At 37.2% G+C, this 15,036-nt stretch overlaps 1 pseudogene; it reads right to left on the bottom strand.

Moving 5' to 3' along the window:
- Nucleotides 1-11,099: 11,099 nt before the first annotated feature.
- LOC109562335 (olfactory receptor 5K3-like) lies at nt 11,100-12,620 on the bottom strand (annotated as a pseudogene).
- Nucleotides 12,621-15,036: the final 2,416 nt, after the last annotated feature.

Raw genomic sequence — 15,036 nt, 5'->3', positions numbered from 1 at the left:
AGAAGAGGTTGGTTTCACCTCCTACTGGATGAATGAATATGTTTATGGGATTAATATGGTTTATGAAAGATGATTGGATTTGGAGGTGTAGAAGATTCAGCCATGGTATCAACTTCTTCCCTCTGTGAGTTGACTTTGGCTTCATGTCCTCCAAAACCCATTTTGGAAACTTTGATGTTATTAATATTATATATTCCTACATACGAATTACTGAGACTATTCTCTTTTCTTTTAAATTTACAGCAGCTGCATTTGTCTTTATTATGCTGATTCCCCCTTAATTCTAATAATCACTTTTCAGCATGCCGTATATTTGTTAGTACATCTATAATCAGTCACTCATCCTCCAGCCTCTATGAGCTTAAGAGGGAAGAGATGTCTCTCTTATGTTCATTTCTTTATTTTTAACACTTGAATAATATGTGACACTTTCACGTGCTGAACAAATATTTGTCTGATGATGAAAAAAGATAATACTCCCTTGCTCATGTATTTGAAATGGTCTTTGGTTCATTTTTATTTTATTTTATTTTTTTTTATTTTTTTTTCTAATTTTATTTTATTTTTAAACTTTACATAATTGTATTAGTTTTGCCAAATATCAAAATGAATCCGCCACAGGTATACATGTGTTCCCCATCCCGAACCCTCCTCCCTCCTCCCTCCCCATACCATCCCTCTGGGCCGTCCCAGTGCACCAGCCCCAAGCATCCAGCATCGTGCATAGAACCTGGACTGGCAACTCGTTTCCTACATGATATTTTACATGTTTCAATGCCACTCTCCCAAATCTTCCCACCCTCTCCCTCTCCCACAGAGTCCATAAGACTGTTTTATACATCAGTGTCTCTTTAAACAAATAATTTCCCTTATTTTGCCAGCCCTGTTGCTGCACAGTTCCTTTCTTCCTCTCACCACAGGGCACTTGACCATGTACGTTCCTTCGCTCTTCCTCTGTGCACCTGCTTCATTAATTTGCTTATGTTTCCTCATCTAAAATATCTTTTTCTCACTGTCTATCACCACAGTCCTACTCATTCTTGATCTCAAATGAGATGTCTTTCTTAAGGATTTTTCTAGTCCTCCCTCTAAATTAAAAGATTTTCTTTTTCCTGGTCTTTGTGATAATTACCTGCCTTTATAATGCATTTGTGACTTTATCAAATATGAATTGTATATGTTATGTGTCTTAATTGTAAAGACATTGGCTAAATATTCGTAAGTCACTGGTCATGTCTTACATCTTTTGGGCTCCTGACAACGAAATGAGTTAGATCCTTAATACAAGCTGCATTGATTTTTCAAATTTCAGTTCTGTTTAACCTTAAATCAAATATTTACAATATACAGGGTATTGGAAACAACTGTGGGTAGAATAAGCACAGGATAAAGAGTTCTTAGATTTTAGAAATGGCTCCTGAAAAGAAGTTCATAATCTAGTGGGGAGAAAACAGTTACGTTGGTAACGAGGAAACAACTCAAGCTGTGGTATAAAAAAGTATAAACATATAATATGGAAATAAGGAGAATGAAATGAATAGAGACCTGAAAGAAAAAAAAAAGATTTTTTCATTGAAAGTATCATTTCACATGAACCTTGGTGGATAAGTAGCATTGTACTACATGAAGCACATGTGGAAAAGAAACAGCAGATTGGAAGCATATGTTAAATTTTGGAAGGTTGAAATAGCAAGACCAAATTACAAAGTGGATAGTTTGGCTGAAGTATATGCATACATGATATAGGAGATATTTACAGTATCTTATTTATACGTACTTATAGGGCATGGGAAAATTGAAAATTGTTGTGTTTGGGTCCTTCCCTGATAATTCCCTGAAGCCTCTCAGTAAGGTCAAAACCAATGCTAAAAGGAAACTCCAAAGAGCATCTAATTATCTGCCTAACCAAGCTGTGGTGTTTGGTACTATTGAAAATCTTCAACTTTGGTTCTGTGGTAAAACTCACTGCTTCTGTCTTCCTGAGTGTTCCATCTCAGTTTTAATGCTGGGTTGTGTTTCTCTCTTTGCTTTTACAGTGTTGTGTTCCCCTTGGTTCTGTACTTGACCAACTTCTCTTTCATTCTCTGAGTTTCCTCCAGATTATCACATCTACTTGTATATTTCAGTTATATTCCATCTTCTGATGATTTCATTATAGGAGAGTAACAAGACTCATTTTTGGTTTTAATTTACAACCCCTTTTATTTTTATTATCTTTTATGTATTGCTGTTTTACTTTTTAGTTTTATTTTATATTGGAGTATAGTTGATTTTTAATGTTGTGTTAGTTTCAGGTTACAGCAAAGTGATTCAGTTATACATATTTTTATTTTATCTTTTTCAAATTCTTTTCCTGTTTAAGTTGTTGTTGTTCAGTCATTAAGTTGTGTCTGACTCTTTGTGACCCCATGGACTGCAGCACGCCAGGCCTCCCTGTACCTCACCATCTCCCAGAGTTTGCTCAAGTTCATATCTATTGAATCACTAATGCCATCCAACCATCTCATCCTTTGTTGCCCTCTTCTCCTTTGCCTTTGATCTTTCCCAGCATCACGGTCTTTTCCAATGAATTGGCTGCTCGCATCAGGTGGCCAAAGTTCTGGAGCTTCAGCTTCAGCGTCAGTCCTTAAGATGAGTGTTCAGGTTGATTTCCCTTGGGATTGACTGCTTTGACTCCTTGCTGTCCAAGGGACTCTCAAGAGTCTTCTCCAGCACCTCAATTCAAAAGCATCAATTCTTCAGCATTAAGTCTTCTTTATGGTTGAACTCTTACTTCCATATATGACTATTGGAAAGATCATAGCTTTGACTATATGGACCTATGTCAGCAAAGTTATGTCTTTGCTTTTTAGTATGCTGTCTAGGTTTGTCATAGCCTTTCTTCCAAGAAGCAAGCATATTCTAATTTCACAGCTGCAGTAACCATCTGCAATGATTTTGGAGCCCAAGTGAAAATCTGTTACTGTGTCCACTTTTCCCCCTTCTCTTTGCCATTAAGGGATGGGACTAGTTCCATGATCTTAGTTTTTTTTTTTTTTTTTTTAATGTTGAGTTTTAAGCCAGTTTTTTCACTCTCCTCCTTCATCTTCATCAAGAGGATCTTTAATTCGTCTTTGCTTTCTGCCATTAGAGTGGTATCATTTGCATATATAAGATTGTTGATATTTCTCCTGGCAATCTTGATTTCAGCTTGTGATTTATCCTGCCCAGCATTTTGCATGATGCACTCTGGATATAAGTTAAATAAACAGGTGAGAATATACAGCCATTTCGTACTCCTTTCCCAATTTTGAGCCAGTCATTTGTTCCATGTAAGGCTCTAACTGGACTTTCCTTGTGGCTCAGCTGGTAAAGAATCCGTCTACAATGCAGAAAACCTGGGTTCAATCCCTGGGTTGGGAAGATCCCCTGGAGAAGGGAAAGGCTACCCACTCCAGTATTTTGGCCTGGAGAATTCCATGGACTGTATAGTCTATGGGGTCACAAAGAGTTGGACATGACTGAGTGACTTTCACTTCATTTCACTTCAAGTTCTAACTTGCTTTTTGACCCTTATACAGGTCTCTCAGGAGACAGGTAAGATGGTCTCTAGTATTCCCATCTTTTTAAAAAATTTCCTCAGTTTGTTTTGATCCACACAGTCAAAGGCTTTTGCGTAATCATTGAAACAGAAGTTGATGCTTTTCTGGAATTCCTGGCTTTCCCTATGATCCAGTATGTTAGCAATTTGATCTCTGGCTTCTCTGCCTTTTCTAAACCCAGCTTGTACACTTGAAAGTTTTTGATTCAAGTGCTGCTGAAGCCTGGCTTGAAGGATTTTGAGTACTAGCTTACTAGCATGGGAAGTGATCGCCATTGTCCGGTAGTTTGAACATTCTTTAGCTCTAGCTCTGCCCTTCTCTGGAATTGGTATGAAAACTGACTGTTTTCAGTCCTGTGGCCAACGCTGGGTTTTCCATATTTGATGATAGCACTTTTGAGTGCAACTCCCTATTGAGTGGAGCACTTTAACACCATCATCTTTTAGTATTTTTTATTTTATATAGCTCAGCTGGAATTCCATCACCTCCACTAGTTTTGTTCGCAGTGATGCTTCCTAAGGCCCACTTGACCTCACACTCCAGGATGTCTGGCTCTGAGTGAGTAATCACACCATCATGGTTATCTGGGTCATCAAGACCTTTTTTCTACAGTTCTTCTATATATTCTTACCACCTCTTCTTAATATTTTCTGCCTCTGTTAAGTCTTTACTGATTCTGTCCTTTATCATGTGCATCCTTGCATGAACTGTTCCTTTGATATCTCTAGTTTTCTTGAAGAGATCTCTAGTCTTTCCCATTCTGTTGTTTTCCTCTTTTTTTTTTTTTTTTTTCATTGTTCACTGAAGAAGGCCTTCTTATCTCTCCTCACTATTCTCTGTAACTCTGCATTCAGTTGGGTATATCTTTCCCTTTCTCCCTTTCTTTTAGCTTCTCATCTTTCCTCAGTTTTTTGTACGACCTCTTCTGACAAACATTTTGCCTTCTTGCATTTCTTTTTCTTTGGGATGGGTTTATTCACTGCCTTCTGTACAATGTTATGAACTTCAGTCCATAGTTCTTCAGGCATTCTGTCTACCAGATCTAATCCCTTGAATCTGTTTGTCACTTCCACTGTATAATCATAAGATATGTGATTTAAGTCACACCTGAATGACCTAGTATCAGTCCCCACTTTCTTTAGTTTAAGCCTCAATTTTGCTATAAGGAGCTGATGAGCTGAGCCACAGTCAGCTCCAGGTCTTGTTTTCACTGACTGTATAGGGCTTCTTCATCTTTGACTACAAAGAATATAATCAATTTGATTTCAGTATTGAACATTTGGTGATGTCCCAGTGTAGAATCATTTCTTGAGTTGTTGAAAAGTGTGTTTGCTGTGACCAGTGCATTCTCTTGGCAAAGCTCTATTAGCCTTTGGCCCTGCTTCAGTTTGTACTCCAAAGTCAAACTTGCCTACTACGCCAGGTATCTCTTGACTTCCTTCTATTTCATTCCAGTTCCCTATGATGAAAAGGACATCTTTTTTTGGTGTTAGTTCTAGAAGGTCTTATAGGTCATTATCAGATCAGATCAGATCAGTCAGTCAGTCGTGTCCGACTCTTTGTGACCCCATGAATCGCAGCACGCCAGGCTTCCCTGTCCATCACCAACTCCCAGAGTTCACTGAAACTCACATCCATCGAGTCAGTGATGCCATCCAGCCATCTCATCCTCTGTCTTCCCCTTCTCCTCCTGCTCCCAATCCCTCCCAGCATCAGGGTCTTTTCCAATGAGTCAACTTTTCGCATGAGGTGGCCAAAGTACTGGAGGTTCAGCTTTAGCATCATTCCTTCCAAAGAAATCCCAGGGCTGATCTCCTTCAGAATGGACTGGTTGGATCTCCTTGCAGTCCAAGGGACTCTCAAGAGTCTTCTCCAACACCACAGTTCAAAAGCATCAATTCTTCGGCGCTCAGCCTTCTTCACAGTCCAACTCTCACATCCATACATGACCACAGGAAAAACCATAGCCTTGACTAGACGAAACTTTGTTGGCAAAGTAATGTCTCCGCTTTTGAATATGCTATCTAGGTTGGTCATAACTTTCCTTCCAAGGAGTAAGTGTCTTTTAATTTCGTGGCTGCAGTCACCATCTGCAGTGATTTTGGAGCCCCCAAAAATAAAGTCTGACACTGTTTCCACTGTTTCCTCATCTATTTCCCATGAAGTGGTGGGACCAGATGCCATGATCTTCATTTTCTGAATCTTGAGCTTTAAGCCAACTTTTTCACTCTCCACTTTCACTTTCATCAAGAGGCTTTTGAGTTCCTCTTCACTTTCTGCCATAAGGGTGGTGTCATCTGCATATCTGAGGTGATTGATATTTCTCCCAGCAATCTTGATTCCAGCTTGTGTTTCTTCCAGTCCAGCGTTTCTCATGACGTACTCTGCATATAAGTTAAATAAACAGGGTGACAATATACAGCCTTGATGAACTCCTTTTCCTCTTTGGAACCAGTCTGTTGTTTCATGTCCAGTTCTAACTGTTGCTTCCTGACCTGCATACAAATTTCTCAAGAGGCGGATCAGATGGTCTGGTATTCCCATCTCTTGAAGATAGAACTGGTCAACTTCATCTTTGTTGTTAGTAGTTGGAGCATAGACTTGAATTGCTGTGAAGTTGAATGGTTTGCCTTGGAAATGAACTGAGATCATTCTGTTGCTTTGGAGATTGTGCCCAAGTAGTGCATTTCAGTCTCTTGTTAACTATGAAGGCTACTCCATTTCTTCTAAGGGATTCTTGCCTACAGTAGTAGATATAATGGTCATCTTAATTAAATTTGCCTATTCCTGTCCATTTTAGTTCACTGATTGCTAAGATGCTGATGTTCACTCTTGCCATTTCCTACTTGACCATGTCCAATTTACCTTGATTCATGGACATAACATTCCGGGAGCCTATGCAATATTGTTCTTTACAGCATCAGATTTTACTTTCACTATCAGACATATACATAATTGAGTATCATTTCCGCTTTGGCCCAGCCACTTCATTCTTTCTGGCACAATAGTATAATTGCCCTCTGCTCTTCCCCAGTAGTATATTGGACACCTTCCAACCTGGGGGCTCATCTTTTAGTGTCATATCCTTTTGCCTTTTTATACTGTTCATGGGATTCTCACTGCAAAAATACTAGAGTGGTTTGTCATTCCCTCCTCCAGTGGACCATGTTTTTCTCAGAACTCTCTGCTGTATCCCATCCATCTTAGGTTGCCCTGCCTGGCATGGCTGGTAGCTTCATTGAGTTACATAAACCCATTTGCCACAAGGCAGTGATCCATTAAAGGGCCTGTTTAGGTTACTGCAGAATATCGATCAGAGTCCTTGTAGGTTAACTATTTTAAAATAGTAGAGTGTACATGTCAATCCCAAACTCAGTTTATCCATTCCTCAACATTTTCCCTTTGGTAACCATAAATTTGTCTTCTAAGTCTGTTTCTGTTTGGTAAATAAGTTCATTTGTATTATTAAAAAAAAAAGATTCCACATAGAAGTGATTTTATATGTATTTGTCTTTCTCTCTCTGACTTACTTCACTTAGGAAAATCTCCATGTCCATCCATGTTGCTGCAAATGGCCTTATTTCATTCTTTGTTATGGTAAATTATATCCCGTGGTATATGTGTTCCATGTCTTGTTTATCCATTCTTCTGTGGATGGACATTTAGGTTGTTTCCATGTCTTGGCCATTGTAAATAGTGCTGCAGTCAACATTGGGGTGCATGTATCCTATTGAACCTTGTTTTTCTTCAGACATATGCTCAGTGAAGGGATAGCTCTATTTTTAGTTTTTTTTTTTTAATTTTATTTTATTTTTAAACTTTACATAATTGTATTAGTTTTGCCAAATATCAAAATGAATCTGCCACAGGTATACATGTGTTCCGCATCCTGAACCCTCCTCCCTCCTCCCTCCCCATACCATCCCTCTGGGTCGTCCCAGTGCATTAGCCCCAAGCATCCAGTATCGTGCATCGAACCTGGACTGGCAACTCGTTTCTTACATGATATTTTACATGTTTCAATGTCATTCTCCCAAATCTTCCCACCCTCTCCCTCTCCCACAGAGTCCATAAGACTGTTCTATACATCAGTGTCTCTTTTGCTGTCTCGTACACAGGGTTATTGTTACCATCTTTCTAAATTCCATATATATGCGTTAGTATACTGTATTTATGTTTTTCCTTCTGGCTTACTTCACTCTGTATAATAGGCTCCAGTTTCATCCACCTCATTAGAACTGATTCAAATGTATTCTTTTTAATGGCTGAGTAATACTCCATTGTGTATATGTACCACTGCTTTCTTATCCATTCATCTGCTGATGGGCATCTAGGTTGCTTCCATGTCCTGGCTATTATAAACAGTGCTGGGATGAACATTGGGGTACACGTGTCTCTTTCCCTTCTGGTTTCCTCAGTGTGTATGCCCAGCAGTGGGATTGCTGGATCATAAGGCACTTCTATTTCCAGTTTTTTAAGGACTCTCCACACTGTTCTCCATAGTGGCTGTACTAGTTTGCATTCCCACCAACAGTGTAAGAGGGTTCCCTTTTCTCCACACCCTCTCCAGCATTTATTATTTGTAGACTTTTGGATCGCAGCCATTCTGACTGGTGTGAAATGGTATCTCATAGTGGTTTTGATTTGCATTTCTCTGATAATGAGTGATGTTGAGCATCTTTTCATGTGTTTGTTAGCCATCTGTATGTCTTCTTTGGAGAAATGTCTATTTAGATCTTTGTTCCATTTTTTGATTGGGTCATTTATTTTTCTGGAGTTGAGTTGGAGGAGTTGCTTGTATATTTTTGAGATTAGTTGTTTGTCGGTTGCTTCATTTGTTATTATTTTCTCCCATTCTGAAGGCTGTCTTTTCACCTTGCTAATAGTTTCCTTTGATGTGCAGAAGCTTTTAAGTTTAATTAGGTCCCATTTGTTTATTTTTGCTTTTATTTCCAATATTCTGGGAGGTGGGTCATAGAGGATCCTGCTGTGATGTATGTCAGAGAGTGTTTTGCCTGTGTTCTCCTCTAGGAGTTTTATAGTTTCTGGTCTTAGGTTTAGGTCTTTAATCCATTTTGAGTTTATTTTTGTGTATGGTGTTAGAAAGTGTTCTAGTTTCATTCTTTTACAAGTGGTTGACCAGTTTTCCCAGCACCACTTGTTAAAGAGATTGTCTTTTCTCCATTGTATATTCTTGCCTCCTTTGTCAAAGATAAGGTGTCCATATGTGCGTGGATTTATCTCTGGGCTTTCTATTTTGTTCCATTGATCTATATTTCTGTCTTTGTGCCAGTACCATACTGTCTTGATAACTGTGGCTTTGTAGTAGAGCCTGAAGTCAGGTAGGTTGATTCCTCCAGTTCCATTCTTCTTTCTCAAGATCGCTTTGGTTATTTGAGGCTTTTTTTTGTATTTCCATACAAATTGTAACATTATTTGTTCTAGCTCTGTGAAAAATACCATTGGTAGCTTGATAGGGATTGCACTGAATCTATAGATTGCTTTGGGTAGTATACTCATTTTCCCTGTATTGATTCTTTCAATCCATGAACACAGTATATTTCTCCATCTATTATTCCTCTTTGATCTCTTTCACCATGTTTTATAGTTTTCTGTATATAGGTCTTTGGTTTCTTTAGGTAGATATATTCCTAAGTATTTTATTCTTTCCGTTGCAATGGTGAATGGAATTGTTTCCTTAATTTCTCTTTCTGTTTTCTCATTATTAGTGTATAGGAATGCAAGGGATTTCTGTGTGTTGATTTTATATCCTGCAACTTTACTATAGTCATTGATTATTTCTAGTAATTTTCTGGTGGAGTCTTTTTTAAGGAACCCTCATACTCTTTTCCATAATGAATGTACTAATTCACATTTCCACCAATAGTGTAGGAAGGTTCCCTTTTTGAAACACATTCTCCAGCATTTATTGTTTGTAGACTTTTTGATGATGGCCATGCTGACCGTGTGGTGTGTGGTGATACTTCATTGTAGTTTTGATTTGCAGTTCTCTAATAATTAGCAATGTCAAGCCTCTTTTCATGTGTCTCTTGGCCATCTGCATGTCTTCTTTGGAGAAATGTCTATTTCTTCTGCCTATTTTTTGATTGGATGTTTGTTTATTTTAATATTGAGCTACATGAACTGTTTGTAAATTTTGGAGGTTAATCCATTGTCAGTCACATCATTTGCAAATATTTTATTCTATTCTGTGAGTTGTGCTTTGATTTTGCTTATGATTTCCTTTGCTGTGCAAAAGTCTTTTGAGTTAATTTGGGTTCTATTTGTTTATTTTTGTTTTTATGTCTCTTACTGTAGGAAATGGTTTGAAAAAGATCTTGCTGCAATTTATGTCAAAGAGTGTTCTTCGGTGTTTTCCTCTAAACATTTTATAGTATCTGGTCTTAGATTTAAATTATTAAATTTTATGATTAATGATTAATAATAAATGCATTTAATAAATTTGAATTGTTATATTTAAAATTAAATTTAAATTTGATATTGTTTTATATTTTTACAATTTTCAACCTCATTTTTGCTTGATCAGAGCCTGGTGATTTTTGTTTGATCAGAACATGGTGATTTTTGTTAATGCCTTGAATGTATCAATAATTTATCTTGGAGTCAGTCTTAATTTGGTGGTATTCCTAATAACAAGCAAGACAAGTAACAGTATCAGCGAGAAAAACTTTATTTAAGAATATATCTATGTATTGGATTGTCATATATGATGGTCAACCAAACTATTTAGAAATATCAAATCCATAGTGATGTTAATATAAATAGCATCATATTCAAGTATAGATTTTAAAATCACAAATTTATAGATACTTTATTTCAGAGAGTAATAGAGTAAATAAAATACTTAATTTTAGAGAATATTGACTAATAATAAAGATGAAAATGTTCTTGATTAGCAAATATATATTCTGTGTGGTTTCATATTAAAAGAAAACCTGTTGAACAGACTCAAATTCAGAATCAAATGAGACATAAAGACTACTTCTATCACATGATTCTTCTTAAGAAAAGTTTAATAGTTGAAAACTTGGGATATGTGAGAGTTTGCAAATTTTTGCCTTGGGATTCCTGAAATTTGCCAAAAATATTGAATGGAGGTGACTTCATATATACTGACTTCAATTCTTAGCATTTGTAGAATTTGTTGAAAATTGTAACTTACTTGGACAGGGAAGCCTGGCATGCTGCAGTCCATGGGGTCACAAAGAGTCAGACATGACTGAGCACTGAACTGAACTAATATAATTTCACATAATTGTGACCTCAAGGTTAATTAGTTCATTCCTCATGAAACCTCTAGTAGCTTAGATTTTGAAATGTATTTACCACACTCTCTTCTTTTAAACTTGTTTATTTGCCTGGTACATCATCATGTTTTAGTAATTTAATGTTATATATGACATGGCCATTCCATTTTCTCAATATTCCTTGATTTTGAAAAAAGTTTAATGACATTATAGTCAGCTGTCCATATTGGATGATATTTGTTTCATAATTTTATAAATTCTTCTCAATAATTTTTTTCAGAACACTTATTATTTCCTTATTTCTTAGACTATAAATAACTGGGTTTAACAAGGGAATCACTAGAGTACAAAAATAGCAATAGATATATAATTATCATCTTTATTATGTGAATTTGGTCGAACATACATGAAAAGGAAGGAAGAACTATAGAATATTGAAACAGAGAGAAAGTGGGCTGCACATGTAAGATTTTGCCTTTTCTGTCTTTGGATTTCATCATGAAAATTGTGGAAAGAATAAAAAGGTAAGAGATTATTACTATGGTAATAGTGAAGACAAAACTGACTCTACAAAGATGAATATCATCAATTCATTGATGTAAGGATCCACACAGGAGAGTCTATATAATGGCAGGACATCACAAAAAAAGTGACTTATTTGATGAGACCTATAGAAAACTTCTTGATGAAAGTGAAAGAGAAGAGTGAAAAAGTTGGCTTAAAACTCAACATTCAGAAAACTAAGATCAGGGCATCCTGTCCAATCGCTTCATGGCAAATAGATGGGGAAACAATGGAAACAGGGAGAGACTATATTTTGGGCTCCAAAATGACTGCAGATGGTGACTGCAGCCATGAAATTAAAAGACACTTGCTCCTTGAAAGAAAAGCTATGACCAACTTAGACAGTATATTAAAAAGCCTAGACATTACTTTGCCAACAAAGGTCCATCTAGTCAAAGCTATGGTTTTTCCAGTAGTCATGTATGGATGTGACAGTTGGACTATAAGGAAAGCTGAACACTGAAGAATTGATGATTTTGAACTGTGGTGTTGGAGAAGACTCTTGAGAGTCCCTTGGACTGCAAGAAGATTCAACCAGTCCATCCTAAAGGAAATCAGTCCTGAATATCCATTGGAAGAATTGATGCTGAAGCTGAAACTCCAACACTTTGGCCACCTGATGTGAAAAACTGACTCACTAGAAAAGACCCTGATGCTGGGAAAGACAGAAGGCAGGAGGAGAAGGGGATGATAGAGGATGAGATGGTTGGATGGCATTACTGACTCAATGGACATGAGTTTGAGTAGACTCTGGGAGTTGATGATGGACAGGGAGGCCTGGCATGCTGCAGTCCATGGGGTCGCAAAGAGTTGGACATGACTGAGTGACTGACTGACAGATAGTTAACCTAAAGAGAAACCCTACATGAATCATGGTATGAATGTTTCCAGCTATGTAGGCCCCTATGGTCATCTGAATGCAGAGTTTCTTTGATATCATAGTGTGGTACTGCAGTGTTTTGCAGATGGCCACATAACGATCATAGGCCATTGCTGGCAGGATAAGGCAATATGCAGTTTCAGCAAAGCAGAAAAAATAAAATTGTGCCATGCATTCATGGAGTGAAATCATTCTATTTTTAGAAAAGAAGTTCTGTAGCATCTTTGGGGTAATAGCACTAGAACAATAGGAATCCATCAGAGTGAGATTTCCCAGGAAGATGTACATTGGTGTGTGAAGACAATGATCTATAACTATCCTCAACATTCAAGGCCATATATGACACATCTACAGCTAACATACTCAGTGGTGAAAAGCTGAAAGCATTTCCTCTTCTTCCTTTTCTGGAAGAAGATATGGTTGCCAACTCTCACCACTTCAGTTCAACATAGTCCTAGCCATATAAATCAGAGAAGAAGAAAAGATAAAGTAATTCAAATTGGAAAGTAAGAAGTAAAATTGTTACATTTGGCAGATGATGTAATACTGTACATAGAAAATCCTAATGATGAAATTGGAAAACTCTTAGAGCTTGTCAGTGAATTTGTTAAAGTTGCAGGATGCAAACTTAATATACAGAAGTATGTTACACTTCTCTATACTAATGATGAAGTATCAGAAAGAGAAATTAAGAAACAATTCCATTTATCATCACATCAAAAAGAAAAAAATAGCTAGAAATAAACCTATCTAAGGAGGTAAAAGTCTAGTACTCAGAAAACTGTGAGACATGGAAGAAAGAAACTGAAGACAGCACAAAGAGATTGAAAGATATACCATGTTCTTGTACTGAAAGAATTTATATAGTCAAAATCACTATACTAACTAAAGCAGTTTACCTATTTTTCAACCCCCATCAAAATACTAATGACATTTTTCATAAGCAAAAAATGTTTACATTTGTATGGACGCACAGAAGACTCCAAACAGCCATTACAATCTTGAAAAAGAAGAACTGAACTGGTGGAATCATGTTCCCTGTCTTCAGAGTATACTACAAAACTACTGTATTCAGAATTGTATAGTACTCACTAAAAACAGACACGTAGATCAATGAAACAGAGGGTAAAGCCCATAAATAAACCCACATACTTATAGTCACTTAATTTATGGCAGAAGAGGCAAGAATACACAATGGAGAACAGACAGTCACTTGCAGAAGCGGTGTTGGGAAAACTGGACAGCTACACGTAAAAAAAGGAAATTTGAACATTCTTCAACATTGTAGACAGAAATAAACTCAAAGACATGAATATAAGACCAGATTAAAGACCTAAATGTAAGACCACATACTGTAAAACTTCTACAGGAAAACATAGGTAGAATGGTCTTTGCCACAAGTTGCAGCAATATTTCCTTAACCCTGTGTACGAGACAGCAAAAGAGACACTGATGTATAGAACAGTCTTATGGACTCTGTGGGAGAGGGAGAGGGTGGGAAGATTTGGGAGAATGGCATTGAAACATGTAAAATATCATGTATGAAACAAGATGCCAGTCCAGGTTCGATGCACGGTACTGGATGCTTGGGGCTAGTGCACTGGGACGACCCAGAGGGATGGTATGGGGAGGGAGGAGGGAGGAGGGTTCAGGATGGGGAACAAATGTATACCTGTGGCGGATTCATTTTGATATTTGGCAAAACTAATACAATTATGTAAAGTTTAAAAATAAAATAAAATTAAAAAAAGAAAAAAAAAATTTACTAAAACCAAAGGAAACAAAAGCAAAATTAAACAAGTGGGGTCTAATTAAACTTAAAAGATTTTGTACAACAAAGGAAACTGGACAAAATGAAAAGATAACCTAGTGGGAGAACATATTTGCAAATGAAAGTGAAAGAGGAGAGTGAAAAAGTTGGCTTAAAGCTCAACATTCGGCAAACTAAGATCATGGCATCTGGTCCCATCACTTCATGGGAAATAGATGGGGAAACAGTGGAAACAGTGGCTGACTTTATTTTTTTGGGCTCCAAAATTACTGCAGATGGTGATTGCAGCCATGAAATTAAAAGACGCTTACTCCTTGGAAGAAAAGTTATGACCAACCTAGATAGCATATTCAAAAGCAGAGACATTACTTTGCCAACAAAGGTCCATCTAGTCAAGGCTATGGTTTTTCCAGTGGTCATGTATGGATGTGAGAGTTGGACTGTGAAGAAAGCTGAGAGCCAAAGAATTTATGCTTTTTTTTTTTTTTTAAGATTATTATTGTTTTTTTTTTCTTTTTTTTTTTCCTTAGATAATTTCCTTTTTATTTTTAAAAGAAAATCCATCCTGAACCCTCCTCCCTCCTCCCTCCCCATACCATCCCTCTGGGTCGTCCCAGTGCACCAGTCCCAAGCATCCAGCATCGTGCATTGAACCTGGACTGGCATCTCGTTTCATACATGACATTTCACATGTTTCAATGCCATTCTCCCAAATCTTGCCACCCTCTCCCTCTCCCACAGAGTCCATAAGACTGTTCTATACATCAGTGTCTCTTTTGGTGTCTCGTATACAGGGTTATCGTTACCATCTTTCTAAATTCCATATATATGCGTTAGTATACTGTATTGGTGTTTTTCCTTCTGGCTTACTTCACTCTGTATAATAGGCTCCAGTTTCATCCACCTCATTAGAACTGATTCAAATGTATTCTTTTTAATGGCTGAGTAATACTCCATTGTGTATATGTACCA

This window comes from Bos indicus, chromosome 1 (assembly GCF_029378745.1).
Source record: "Bos indicus isolate NIAB-ARS_2022 breed Sahiwal x Tharparkar chromosome 1, NIAB-ARS_B.indTharparkar_mat_pri_1.0, whole genome shotgun sequence".
Lineage (NCBI taxonomy): Eukaryota > Metazoa > Chordata > Mammalia > Artiodactyla > Bovidae > Bos > Bos indicus.
The sequence above is the reverse complement of the archived record's forward strand: the minus strand, read 5'-3'. Positions and strand labels throughout refer to the sequence as shown.